Source organism: Coregonus clupeaformis, chromosome 16, assembly GCF_020615455.1.
Source record: "Coregonus clupeaformis isolate EN_2021a chromosome 16, ASM2061545v1, whole genome shotgun sequence".
NCBI classification, from domain to species: Eukaryota; Metazoa; Chordata; class Actinopteri; order Salmoniformes; family Salmonidae; genus Coregonus; species Coregonus clupeaformis.
The window spans coordinates 52,769,756-52,784,524 of record NC_059207.1 but is presented as its reverse complement, the minus strand read 5'-3'; positions in this window follow the sequence as shown (position 1 = coordinate 52,784,524).

Here is a 14,769-nt window from a genome sequence, read left to right as displayed (position 1 = left end):
CCTGAAAATGTCATTCATGAACGCCTGGAATACTGAGGGCGCGTTGGTAAGTCCATAGGGCATGACACAATATTCATAGTGTCCTCGATGTGTGATGAAGGCGGTCTTCCATTCATCCCCTTCTCTAATGCCCACCAGATTGTACGCACTCCTGAGGTCCAGTTTACTGTAGATAGAGGCCTGCCCCACCTGCTCGAGGGCTGCTGGGATCAAAGGAAGAGGGTAACGATTTTTTATGGTAATATCGTTCAAACCTCGATAGTCTATACAAGGACGCAGTCCGCCATCCTTTTTCTTCACGAAGAAAAAAACTGGATGCGGCGGGAGACGTAGATGGGCGAATGGCCCCTTGCTGTAGCGCCTCATCAACATACTTGCTCATCGATTCTCGTTCCGGCTGTGACAACGGGTAGATTCTTCCACGAGGAGGTGTAGCCCCGGATAGCAGATCAATCGCACAGTCCCAGGCCCGATGAGGTGGTAATACGGTAGCCCTCTCCTTGGAGAACACCTGCGCGTAATCCTGGTATTCTGTTGGCACAACAGTAGACACCGCACCCTGCGCATCCTCCACAGTAGACGTTTTGCAAGGTAACTTGAGGCACTCGGCCCTACATACCTCACTCCAAGCTGTGATATCGCCAGATTTCCAGGAGATGACCGGATCATGGGTGACGAGCCAGGGGTGGCCGAGAACTAGCGGCTCCCGTGGAGCGGAGATGACGAACAAAATGATGTCCTCATGGTGTATGGAGCCCACTTGTAACTTGATTACCTCAGTACGGTGCGTAATGAACCCCGTGCCCATGGGCTCACCGTCTAGCGCGTTGACTCGCAGGGGGAGGTTGAATTGGGATAAGTTGAACTCCCAATTCCTCAGCGAGACCCATATCCAGAAAACTGGCAGCCGCTCCGGAATCAATAAGACCCTCCAACCTGCGCACTTTCTCTCCGACCGATAAGGTAACTGGCACATACATTTGTTTAGAGGTAATGTTGAACACTTGAGTCTCACTCACCGGTTTGGCAGTTCCGAGGCGATATCCTGGGTTACGGTTTGGGCGTACCGGACATTGACGAACGAAATGACCCGACTGACCACAATACAGGCATAGTCCGTCTTGCCGACGTTGTTGTCTCACCGAATCTTGTAGGGGTGACCGTCCCAGTTGCATAGGTTCCTCCTCAGATTCTCTCCTCCGCTCTGTCGAATGCGTAGGACCAGTGACCGAGGGCTCCCGGACTGTGGATACCTTATGTTGCACTATCAGATTATCAATAGAGATGGCTATTTTGATAAACTCATGTAGCACAGTGATATCTCCTCGACAAGCCAACTCAGTCTGTACGTCTTTGCGCAGCCCTCTTCGGAAAACGGTGAGCAAAGCAGTCTCGCTCCATCCGCTACCGGCTGCTATAGTACGGAACTCCAAAGCGTAGTCGGCTACTGTGCGACGGCCCTGCTGAAGTTCGCATAGTTGGTCTCCCACACTACGCCCAGATACTGGGTGGTCGAACACCTCTTGGAACAGTCTTTTGAACTGAACTTCCGCATTCAACTCGGGGACCTCAGCTGCCCAAAGTTCAGTAGCCCAATCCAGTGCTCTTCCCGTTAGCAGAGAAATCATGAAATCCACCCTGCTACGGTCATCGGGAAACATAGTACGATTATACGACATATACAGGGACGTCTGGAGTAGAAACCCCTGACATTTGCCAGGTTCCCCGTCGTACCTTGTCGGTAGAGAAATCGGAGGTGCATGACGAGGACTGACCGTGCTTGGGGTGGTGCCTTCAGCCGCACCAGCGTTGAGTAGTTGCAGGAGTTCATCCATCCGTTTCTCCTGTATCTCCCATCGCCTCTGTAATTCCGCTGGATCCATGGTATAGGCGAGGTATTCTGTAATGAATACTCGGACAGAGTGGTAAGATCCAATCGCAGAATTGCGATGCTTTATTAGAGTACAGACAAGGGAATAGCTTAATCGTGGTCGGGCGGGCTGTGGTCAAAACCGGGCCAGGCATAGACAGGCAGAGGTACCAAGGGAGCGGGCTTAGTCGTAGTCGAGGGCACAGGCACAGGATCAGAGGACGGTAATCACTGGGGTAGACAAGCAGAGGATTAAGCAATTCGGGGAGTCAAACAACAAGGCACAGGTCGGATACACGGGTAATCAAAAACAACAAACTCTCTCTCTCTCTCTCTCTCTCTCTCTCTCTCTCTCTCTCTCTCTCTCTCTCTCTCTCTCTCTCTCTCTCTCTCTCTCTCTCTCTCTCTCTCTCTCTCTCTCTCTCTCTCTCTCTCTCTCTCTCTCTCTCTCTCTCTCTCTCTCTCTCTCTCTCTCTCTCTCTCTCTCTCTCTCTCTCTCTCTCTCTCTCTCTCTCTCTCTCTCTCTCTCGGAACAAAACGCTTAGCAAGTCACAAAGGAACAATACCTCGCACCGACTGAACTTCTGAGCACACCTTATATCCTGCCCTAATTACGGACAGGTGTGCTCAGAACTCAGGTGAACCAGATCGAGTCTGATGACTCCCCCTCTCTGTAGATCGGGGAAGTGTCAGACTCTGTCTAGACCCAGCCAACCCCCGATCCCTTACAGCCGTTGGTCTTACTCACGCTACTGAAGGGCAATAGACAGAGAGATAATACTTTGCTTCAGCCAACAACGATATATTGTCAAATTTCTTTAATTTACTGGCCCATATGTCCTAGCTCAAGAAATTAATACTGACCGAGTCTACTCGCTTCTGAAACGCGAGAGACAGAAATAGTCCACGGTTGGCTCAACCTTGTCTATTTCTCTTGACAACTGCATTGGCTGGCTCATATGTCCTAGCTCGTAGCATTCAGTAAATCCCCTACACACTGACTTTTCGTCAGATATACAACACTGGAGTCAATCTCTCCCTACTAGTATCTGGATGAAAAGGGACCACACACACTCCACTCTCAACAACAATCCTGCCTACAGCGCTATTGGTGTACAACGTATCTTGCTACACAATTCCTATAGACTGAATTAAACAGTATGGCCTAGTTCTATCTTAGACTCCTCACACGGGGGCACCAATATGTCCTTACGTGACTTTCATTGTTGTGATGACTATTATTTATCGAATAATTACCTACTATGTTTAATTGTTACTAGATTAAATTAATAATGTAACAATTAACTCATTAGGAATTTGGGGCACCACGGGAAAAAATTACTCTAAAGATATCTAGATATCTCTTATCATTTAACAGTCATTTATTAATAATTTACCTCATATCAGTCTCATTCTGAAAGTCGTAGACTCTTTAAGTCTGCACGAACCTGAGTCTTACTGATCATTCCGTATCACACAAATTGATTTAATTTTTTATTTACTAACTAATTAAAAATGATAACACAAGACACAAACACGTACGCGGTGTAGGTAGGGATTAGAAACTTAATACAATGAAAACGGGTCCCTAGCGGACTAACATCATTATGGGGTATTGTGTGTAGATTGATGATACATTTTTTTTATTTAATCAATTTTAGAATAAGGCTGTAACGTAACAAAATGTGGAAAAAGGGAAGGGGTCTGAATACTTTCCAAATGCACTGTATATATATACAATAACCATAACAAAAGGAATAACTCTAACTTGGCCGCCACAGACCACATTTGTATGATACACACTGTCAAATAACACATATTTTGGGTTCCATGCTGCGGAGTTCGTGGTAATTTGGTTGATTACATTTAATTAGTGTGTGGTGACCAATAGGTGACAGATTTGTAAAAAATAAATCCTCTGTGTATCTTTGTGTCATACGTTACAATGTAATAATGAAAGTAATTGAATTTTTTTAACCAAAACACATTAACAGTACTACTATGTTGTCCTAACATTGTCAGAGAGCCTCCTGTGGGTGCTCACCACCTGGCATCAGACTTCAACTCAGCGCGCCACCTGCTGGAAACAGCTGAGATGGCAGAATGGGCCAACCAGGTCTGTATGATCAGAGGCAGGTCTCTGTACATGGTGAGAAATACTACAGCTAGCCTTCAACACAGATCTAGAATCAGCTTACTACGCACAAGGTGAGCAACACTCCTTAGACACAGGTATAGGGTCAGCTTACTGTTCAAGATCAGAAATATAACAGGTAGCCTTTATGCACTGATCTAGGATTTACTATGGACAAAGTGAGCAACATTGCATGAGGACATTGTCCTTTGGCATAGCTTATTCTCCCCCAATCCCACCCCTCCATGTCCTTGTAGATTTGTAAAGGAATGGGTAGGTGTTAGCAATATGATATTAATTCCACCTAGCTTATCAGGAGCTTCAAGGAACTATTGCCATATTGCCTACGCTTTTCTTTTCAGACTACAAAAAGTGCAGAGGAGAAGGTGAAATGGAATTGGGTTACTATCTCTCTGAGAGAGACAGACAGACAGACAGTCAGTCAGTCAATCATATAGAAAGATGCAAACTTGTGTAAATGGGTATGGTCATAAAGAAAGACATACCGGTGGAGAAATGGGTTTTGAGTGGGTGAATGTTTCAAACTGTTTACTAGAGCAGGAACTTCTTTACAGGGTTCAGACTTTACCTCAGTAACTTGTGACGCAAGAAATCATTAATGACCTTGGTGCATTCTCCAATGTGACTGCATTCTCTGCTGTCCAAAACACTTTAGCGCTTTTCAATTATGCTATTTGTCAGCTTAGCTGAAAGAAATTGAAAGTGGAAAAGTTTCAACTTCAAAACACGCACACACACGCACATACACACAGTGTCCCTCATACTTTTTATTTCTCCCTTGGCAGTTCAGTTTGTTGTCATGGAGATGTCATCGCTCAAGGATGCTTTAACAATACAGCATTCACACTCTTAAACTCTTCACTTCTCCACACACTCTTTAAAGATTAAGTTCAGGATTTTAAGACCTCAATTACTTTCCCTTTTACCACATAACCTTGTTATGAACACACACACACAAAACTGTCTGGGTCAAGCTACAATAGAGCATTTCAGTGGAAAATAAAGGGTCTGTATTTACCAAGTGTCTCAGAGCAGGAGTGCTGATCTAGGATCAAGTCCCCTCTGTCAATAATCAACACTCCTACTCTTAGACAATTGACAAATACTGGCCCAGGTCTTAAAATCCCAAACTTATACTTTCAGTGTATTTATTAGGGGTGCTGGCAGCGAAGCTATTGTTTTTGATAGAATTCTTATTTTTTCTTTATTATTCTTTCACACTTGTTGCAATATCTCAATGCTCGATTGGTAAAAAATATACTTTGGCAATATTAAAGTATATCAACACCGCTACTCAGAAACCCCAAAACATTATATTGGCCCATAGGTGGTGCTGTAATAAGCATTCAAAGTCTAAGGCTCAGCCCCGCTGCTCCGTTTGGATACAACCACGAAACTTGGAATATAACTGTTTCTGATCATAAAGAAACAATTTGCCTCAAGGACCCATAAGGTCCGCCATATTGTATTTTCCGCCATCTTGGATTTGTCATAAAATCATCATCCAATTGACTCTAAACTCAGAATGTATGTTAATGTCTGTCTTTACTAAGTTTGAAAAAAACTAAGCGATACATCAAAAGATAAGAGAAAATGACAACTATGTGGCACTGTAGACGCTCGTGGACAAATGAAACGTTGCGAGTCTGTCAAGGCTCACATAGAATTATGTGATTACGAGCACCAGTCGTTCCTGGTTTCATTGATTATTTGGACAAATCTGGATTGTGCGAAGGCAGTTTTCAAGCCCGTGTGCGGAATATAAACGGTTTCCACAGCCACTAAGTCAAAATTGGCTATATCATAAAAATGTATGAAAAAAAATAAAGTCATTTTTGGCCATGATAAACACTGGTGAAATTAGCGGAAGGGAGGGGCTTGGCCTAGAGTTTCCTCTTGCTTCCTTTGCACAAAGGTAATCACAATTGTTAATGGAATTTAACTTCTGGGTAACTGAGATTAATAAGATTTCAAAGTCAAAGGCTGTACATGAGGGAGGATGTACAGTATAATGCTTAAATGCAACTGTTTCTTTCAGCCTGCTCAAAAGCTAATATGAAAGACTATGCTTCCAAAACCATACCGCAAGCGACACGTGTTATGTGTTATGTAATGGAACTGAGAGTCATAATCGAGGGCTAAAGATAACCCAGTACTGGGCTGTAAAAATTGCTAAAAGTGCATAGGGGGTCAAATGTGCCATGAATTATGCCTCCAAATATGTGAAAATGTAGCAAAATTTGAAATGGTGTTTTTTACATTTGATGAAAGTAGAGACTCAGAGCTAGAAAATGGTATATCATACACTACAGTTGAGGAACAATGGAACAGTAATTCTGCTTTGAAAGTTGATAAACTTGTACCCCCACCTTTGAGAAAATGGCCCTTAAATGTTTTGGTACACCTACTGGAGAGCTCTTCTTTGTGTACATCCATTCAGCATCGTTCACACCCTTTTAAGCCTTAGCCCCACCCATCTCTTTAAGGATTCACATGTGAAACCATGTGCTAAACAGAGTGAGTATGGTAGTGTACTAAACAACCAAAGATTTCTAGACCAAAGGCTGGTTTATACTACGTCTATCGACATGTCTGTAGACAGTTGTCGAAGTGACACCATTAACATTCTATTGTCGTCCAACATCAAACTTGTCATTATGAAAAAGTATAAAAACAAAAACGAAACGACAGGCTGCATGATAGCCTAACTGGGGTATTTTAACACCAATAAACCCATCCGTTAAAAAATGAATTTAGTATATGTCAATCTAGCAAACCAGGCAACTAAAAGCAACTTTCTAAACAATGTTTTGGTTTGTTTCTAACTTGTTAGCTAGCTAGCTAATGTTAAGTTAGCTGGCTAGCCAGTTCAAATAATGACCATATCATATCGCTGACAATGTCTTAACTTTAGCTAATTTGTACTCCTGAGTGGCGCAGTGGTCTAAGGCACTGCATCGCAGTGCTAACTGTGCCACTAGAGATCTTGGTTCGAATCCAGGCTCTGTCGCAGCTGGCCGCGACCGGGAGACGCGGCGCACAATTGGCCCAGCGTCGTCCAGGGTAGGGGAGGGAATGGCCAGCAGGGATGTAGCTCAGTTGATAGAGCATGGTGTTTGCAACGCCAGGGTTGTGGGTTTGATTCCCACGGGGGGCCAGTATAAAAAAAACAAATGTATTCATTAACTGTAAATCGCTCTGGATAAGAGCGTCTGCTAAATGACGTAAATGTAATTATTACAGGAAAATAAACTCACAACAAGATCATTCTTTACAAGTTAATAATATTATTTATGAATAATATTACTACTCAGATCATACACCTAATGTTAGCTAGCGAGCCAGCCAGCTAATGTTAGCTAGCTAACATTATGCTTTAACTTGCAATGAAAACAACTTTCTGACAAAATTAGAAACGTATAATATCTGAAAATGTAGCTAGCTAGACTCTCTTACCCGTATACATAGATGAACGCTTCACCCTCTCTGTCACGGATGCCATGGTTAACCTTAGTTTGAAGGTGTAATCCGGAGACAGGTGTTTTATACAACAGCCTTCCTCTGTGTGTTCTCTTTTCGACTCCCTCTGCATTATTTGCAATCACATGGCAGAATTTTCTCCATCTCCTTAGCGATCATACTCCACCGGGCATTTCAAAACTCGGTCCTACAGAAAGTGGAGAGCATTAGCAACACTTATGCTGTTCTTCATGATATCTTTCAAAAAAGCTGCATTAGAAAGGATTACCTACACATACTGAGCAGCTCATGTTATAGACAGAAGCGTGCTACATGATAGACCAATCCGAACTCATCTCTCGGCATGTCCAGCCCATCCATTATCTCAGCCAATCATGGCTAGCGGGAAGGTTTCTGTCTTTTTCCGCCACTAAACCAACTAGGCTCTTAATTTAACAATTGTATTCGTATTTACAGATGGCATACAAGTTTGTTATTAAGGCACATGAAAGTTCGCATGTGGCAGAAGACATTTCTGCCAAAAAACGCATTTTGCTAAAAAATTAATGTTTACGTTCAAATGCCTCTAATGTGAAGTAGTAACACGTGTCATAGCCTGAAACTAGTCACATATGAGTAAAAAATAATAATATATACAGTTGAAGTCGGAAGTTTACATACACTTAGGTTGGAGTCATTAAAACTGTTTTTTCAACCACTCCACACATTTCTTGTTAACAAACTATAGTTTTGGCAAGTCGGTTAGGACATCTACTTTGTGCATGACACAAGTAATTTTTCCAACAATTGTTTACAGACAGATTATTTCACTTATAATTCACTGTATCACAATTCCAGTGGGTCAGAAGTTTACATACACTTAATTTTTTTATTTAACCTTTATTTAACCAAGTAAGCCAGTTGAGAACAAGTTCTCATTTACAACTGCGACCTGGCCAAGATAAAGCAAAGCAGTGCGATAAAAACAACAACACAGAGTTACATATGGGATAAAACAAGTCATAAAGTCAAAAATACCACAGAAAATATATATATATATACAGTGTGTGCAAATGTGGCAAGTTATGGAGGTAAGGCACTAAGTTGACTGTGCCTTTTAAACAGCTTGGAAAATTCCAGAAAATAATGTAATGGCTTTAGAAGCTTCTGATAGGCTAATTGACATCATTTGAGTCAATTGGAGCTGTACCTGTGGATGTATTTTAAGGCATACCTTCAAACTCAGTGCCTCTTTGCTTGACATCATAGGAAAATCAAAAGAAATCAGCCAAAACCTCAGAAAAAAATTTGTAGACCTCCACAAGTCTGGTTCATCCTTGGGAGCAATTTCCAAACGCCTGAAGGTACCACGTTCATCTGTACAAACAATAGTACGCAAGTATAAACACCATGGGACCACGCAGCCGTCATACTGCTCAGGAAGGAGACTCGTTCTGTCTCCTAGAGATGAACATATTTTGGTGCGAAAAGTGCAAATCAATCCCAGAACAACAGCAAAGGACCTTGTGAAGATGCTGGAGGAAACGGGTACAAAAGTATCTATATCCACAGTAAAACAAGTGCTATATCGACATAACCTGAAAGGCTGCTCAGCAAGGAAGAAGCCACTGCTCCAAAACCGTCATAAAAAAGCCAGACTACGGTTTGCAACTGCACATGGGGACAAAGATCGTACTTTTTGGAGAAATGTCCTCTGGTCTGATTAAACAAAAATAGAACTGTTTGGCCATAATGACCATCGTTATGTTTGGAGGAAAAGGGGGGTAGCTTGCAAGCCGAAGAACACCATCCCAACCGTGATGCACGGGGGTGGCAGCATCATGCTGTGGGGGTGCTTTGCTGCAGGAGGGACTGGTGCACTTCACAAAATAGATGGCATCATGAGGAAGGAAAATTATGTGGATATATTGAAGCAACATCTCAAGACATCAGTCAGGAAGTTAAAGCTTGGTCGCAAATGGGTCTTCCAAATCGACAATAACTACTTCCAAAGTTGTGGCAAAATGGCTTAAGGATAACAAAGTCAAGGTATTGGAGTGGTCATCAGAAGACCTCAATCTTATCGAAGATGTGTGGGCAGAACTGAAAAAGCGTGTGCGAGCAAGGAGGCCTACAAACCTGACTCAGTTACACCAGCTCGGTCAGGAGGAATGGGCCAAAATTCACCCAACTTATTGTGGGAAGCTTGTGGAAGGCTACCCTGTCACGCCCTGACTCAGGGGACTCTTATATGTTGAGTCAGGGTGTGTGTATTCTTTGTTTGTATATATTCTATGTTGTATATCTAGCATGTGTGGATCTATGTTGGCCGGTGTGGTTCCCAATCAGAGGCAGCTGTCGCTCGTTGTCTCTGATTGGGGACCATACTTAAGCAGCCTATTGGCACAGTCTAGTTCTGGGATCTTGTTCCTTGTAAGGTATGTTATGTGTTCTACCTTGGACTTCACGTTTCGTTTCGTCGTGTGTTTAAAGTTTAATAAACATGTACGCATATCACGCTGCGCCTTGGTCTGACCCGTCATTCAACGAACGTGACATACCCGAAACGTTTGATCCAAGTTAAAGAATTTAAAGGAAATGCTACCAAATACTAATTGAGTGTATGTACACTTCTGACCCACTGGAAATGTGATTAAATAAATAATAGCTGAAATAATTAATTCTCTCTACTATTATTCTGACATTTCACATTCTTAAAATAAAGTTGTTATCCTAACTGACCTAAGAGAGGGAATTTTTACTAGGATTAAATGTGACGAATTGTGAAAAACTGAGTTTACATTTATTTGGCTAAGGTGTATGTAAACTTCTGTCTTCAAATGTATACAGTTCCAGTCAAAGGACACACCTACTCATTCAAGGGTTTTTCTTTATCAAAATTATGAAATAACACATATGGAATCATGTAGTAACCAAAAAAGTGTTAAACAATCAAAATATATTTTATATTATACTTCAAATAGCCACCCTTTGCCTTGCTGACAGCTTTGCACACTCTTGGCATTCTCTCAACCAGCTTCATGAGGTAGTCACCTGGAATGCATTTCAATTAACAGGTGTGCCTTATTAAAATAATTTGTGGAATTTCCTTCTTAATACGTTTGAGCCAATCAGTTGTGTTGTGACAAGGTACAGGGGGTATACAGAAGATAGCCCTATTTGGTAAAAGACCAAGTCAATATTATGGCAAGAACAGCTCAAATAAGCAAAGAGAAACGACAGTCCATCATTACTTTAACACATGAAGGTCAGTCAATACAGAACATTTCAAGAACTTTGAATGTTTCTTCAAGTGCAGTCGCAAAAACCATCAAGCGCTATGATGAAACTGGCTCTCATGAGGACTGTCACAGGAATGGAAGACACAATGTTTAATAGGTGTCCAAAAAACATGCCGATGTCAAGGTGGGACTGTAGGAGTTGTTTGCAACAACAGGGTTGTGGGTTCTATTCCCACGAGGGGCCAGTATGAAAAAATAAATAAAATAATGTATGCACTCACTAACTGTAAGTCGCTCTGGATAAGAGCGTCTGCTAAATTACTAAAATGTAAATGTAAAATGTAGGAGTTAAAAGCCTATAATGTTAACTGCAAAACTTTAGCTTGTAGCTAACTTTAGCCACTGGCTAGGTTGCACATGTTTGCAAGCAAAATACACTCCAATACATCCTAAAAAACATGATCATACCTGAGAAGTTCCTCCTTTCAAATTATACGCCATGCAAGTGACGCGGCAAGTAGCCTTTTAGCTAGTTTTTGAACTTTTATAGGCTTTTTGAATGGTCTTCAATGGGCAAAAACGTAGAGTAATTGTCTTCAGAGCAAAAACTTCATAAAAGGCATCTGGCCGAAGTAAACACAAATATAATTTTATATATATCTTATATGACCGCACTTTCATGTATTTGATGTTATAATCTTGAAGCCTATGCAAAAGACCAGGGACTTGAACACAGAGGTGTCACGACTCTCTCCGAAGCTGCCACCTCTCCTTGTTTGGGCAGGCTTCGGCGTTCATCATCACCGGCCTTCTAGCCACTGCCGCTCCTCACTTCATCATTCCATTGGTTTTGTCTTGTTCATTACACACACCTGGTTCATATCCCCTCATCAGTACCTGTATAAGTGTTCCCTCTGCCCCCTTGTCTTTGTGTGTGATTGTTTATTGTGAGGATAGTGAAGCTCGGTGGAGCTCCTTGTATTTTGTATTGCCGGTTTATTTTCCCTGTGTGCCTTGTTGGTTCCAGTGTGCCTGTTTTGCGCACTGGACTGTTTTGACGCATTACTGCGTAACTCTGTTTTCCAGAATAAATCCTGTTATTCTGTGATTTACCCTCCTGCGCCTGACTCCTTCAAATCACCCATCACAAGAGGAACGCGTCACTTGCAAGGCGTATTCAGGTGAAAATTCATTGTGAGGGGGGTAAATTCCATAGCATAGCCCACTGGCAAGCTAGCTAGCTACTGGCTAACATCTTTAACTTAGCTTTTTGAATATTGAAAGAGATCTATGATCAGATACCCACACATCCTGATTTAAACCAAATTAGCTAAGATTTATAATGTCTGACACTGGATCAGTATAGAAATAATGATGTGCAGTTCACGAACGATTCATTCTTTTTGAACGACTCTTTTTACTGATTTGAGAGTCATGATTCGTTTTTCCGAGTGACTCGTTCATTTTAGTCGTCGTTTGACCTGCTGGCCGCAATGAGTTGTGGTCTTGTGTCTTGATCGAGCAGGTTCTGGATAGGGTTTTGAGTGAGAGCGGGAGTAATTTGACTGTTAACATCCTTGCTAAGGGTGTTAATTCTGGCGGCCCTGTTGTCCGGCAATTCCACGTCTAGTGATAGTGATTTGTCTTTTTCCTGTTTATCAAATTCTTTCCGGTTCTTTATTTCTCTTAGCAGAGCTTTTAGCGAGTATTGGCATATGCTTCTGTCATCATTTAACCCATTTTCACCCTTGTTACCCTTGTGCTCTGACACTTTGGTTGGATTGGGTGCCGGAATGTAGCGATCCGGTCTATTATAGCGGTAGTCGTTTTGCTGGCGACGTACTTTACAGTTATTTTGACCGTGGTGGGTATTGGTATCGTGGTTTCGTGGTAGAAACCGTTGTTGTACGTCATCTCTTGACGCTTCAATACCTGATAATGCACCCTCTAACTGGAGTGAGTGCTCCTGTTCAAACTCCAAAACCGAGATGTCAGGGCTCTTAGTGCTGCATACTTTTGCTGCCTCAAAAGCTGTTCTCGCAAGCTCTCTGAGTTCTGAGATTGGCAAACCAACGTGGGCTGTAGGACCCAAGTAGGTAATAAAGGTGGGATACATGTTCGACAGAAACATTTGTTTGAATGGTAATAGCTCTTCCATTCCGGTTTCAGTGAGTAGGCCAAAGTAAGCTGAACGAAGCCTACGATAGTAAGCTTGTGGGTGTTCATTCCGAGCTTGCTTGACAGTGTTAGCCAGCGAGCTGTCATGTTTGCGAGTCGCAGAACTACTGAATTCTATTTTCAAAGCTGTGGCAAGTTTAGCGTAATCGTTTTGCACGTCTTGCTGTTGGAGACGAATGGACCTTGTCACGTGTCTATTCGACATTCGCTTCAACAAGTAAAGCCTGTCAGCACCCGTAGTGTTCGGGTAGCCATTCAAGGTGTCCTCTATGTCTGCAAGGAACATCTCAGTGTCGTTTGGCTTACCTGGAACAGGGTCAAAAGTGCAGATGTTTTTGACGAGTTTGTCAAGGCGTTCCGTGCCAAGTGTGCGGGGAGGGTTGGCTTCATCCTGTGGGGAATTGGGGGCCGAAAGGCCAAGAGGAGAAGCGAAGCTTTGGCTTTGTTGGCTAGGAGGCGCCATATTACCCTGTGCCGAATGACCAAGAGGGTCAAAGTCTGAAACCTTCTGTCGTCTTCACTCCTTTGTGTACCGAGCTTCGGTTGCGAGCTTGGTTGCTTGACTGGGTAGTCACGCTGTAGTGCGTGACTGTTCTGGAATTCTTCCAGATGGTACCTAAGGGTTGTATTCACTTGGTCCACTTGGGCGCTTAAGAGTACTTATTTCAGACACGTGAGTGTCGCACTTGCTCCGTTCGGCCTCATACTTCTCTGACATGGTTTGCAGGTAGAGGTCTTGAGTACAGAGCAAGAGATTCAGTGATGAGATTTCCTCCGCTTGCTTAGAAATCAATATTTCCATCTTCATTACCTGAGTTCTCCCATCATTCATTTGGTCAGCGACTTCAATGAGCTTCGCTGATTTGTCATCCAACTTGGTCATTGTGTTCATTAACTGATCGTCTTTGGTGTGCAGCATTTGGACTAGAACATTATTGCTTTGAGTAACGTTCATCAAAACTGAATGTATGTTATCAAATTGCGCGCTCCTGTTTGTAGATAACTTGTCAGATTTATCTAGTTTGGCGTGGACTTCGTCATATTTAGTTTTTGCTAAATCGAGTTGTTCCTGTAGAAGACGATTTTGTTCCTGTAGAAGACGATTTTGTTGAAGAGTTTGTGCCCATTTGTCGTCATAAGTTTTTGCAATTACTTTTAATTGTTCCGTTTTCAAACGCAGTTCCTCGGTTAACATAATGTTTTCCTCATCTGCTTTTGTCATTAGTTTCCAGGTTCTTTCCACCTGTCCCGTCATATCAACCATTTCTTGCTCGTGCTTCAGCTGTGCACTGCAGTATTGGACCGATGCCAATCTCTGATGGCGGTACATCAAGGCTAAACTGGAGAGAACCTTTACAAGGCCTGTGCCCGATGGTTGATTTTGGAGAGCGTTTGTCGCAATTTCTGCAGTTTTTCCGCTAATGGCATAGTTAGGGTTTGTATCGCTGTGGAGGTCAGCGAACAATCCTTTTATGGGTGAAGGTTCACTAATTAGCGGGGGAGTGGGGACCACCCCCTCTGATAGCTTGCACATTATTTTTTATTTTTAATTTTTTCCAAAGTTTGGGTTTTGAGTTGTTGGAAGTTAATCTATTTATAGACGTTAATGAACCATCACTACTGCATCAGTAATGTGGGAGTTGGACGTGAATTAATTTGCAAAAGCAAATTTAGTTGATTAAGATAATTATTAATCATACCTGTATATGCTATCTGGGAATTCAACTTTAATTGACCTGAAAGCGTTGCTTTATCTAGGTTAATATGGAAAAGTTAAAAATTGTCTCCTTTGTTGAACCAAATCAATTTGGATCTTATCCAAATGATCAATCTGAAAAGGTATGTTCGGTAATTTAACTTATTAA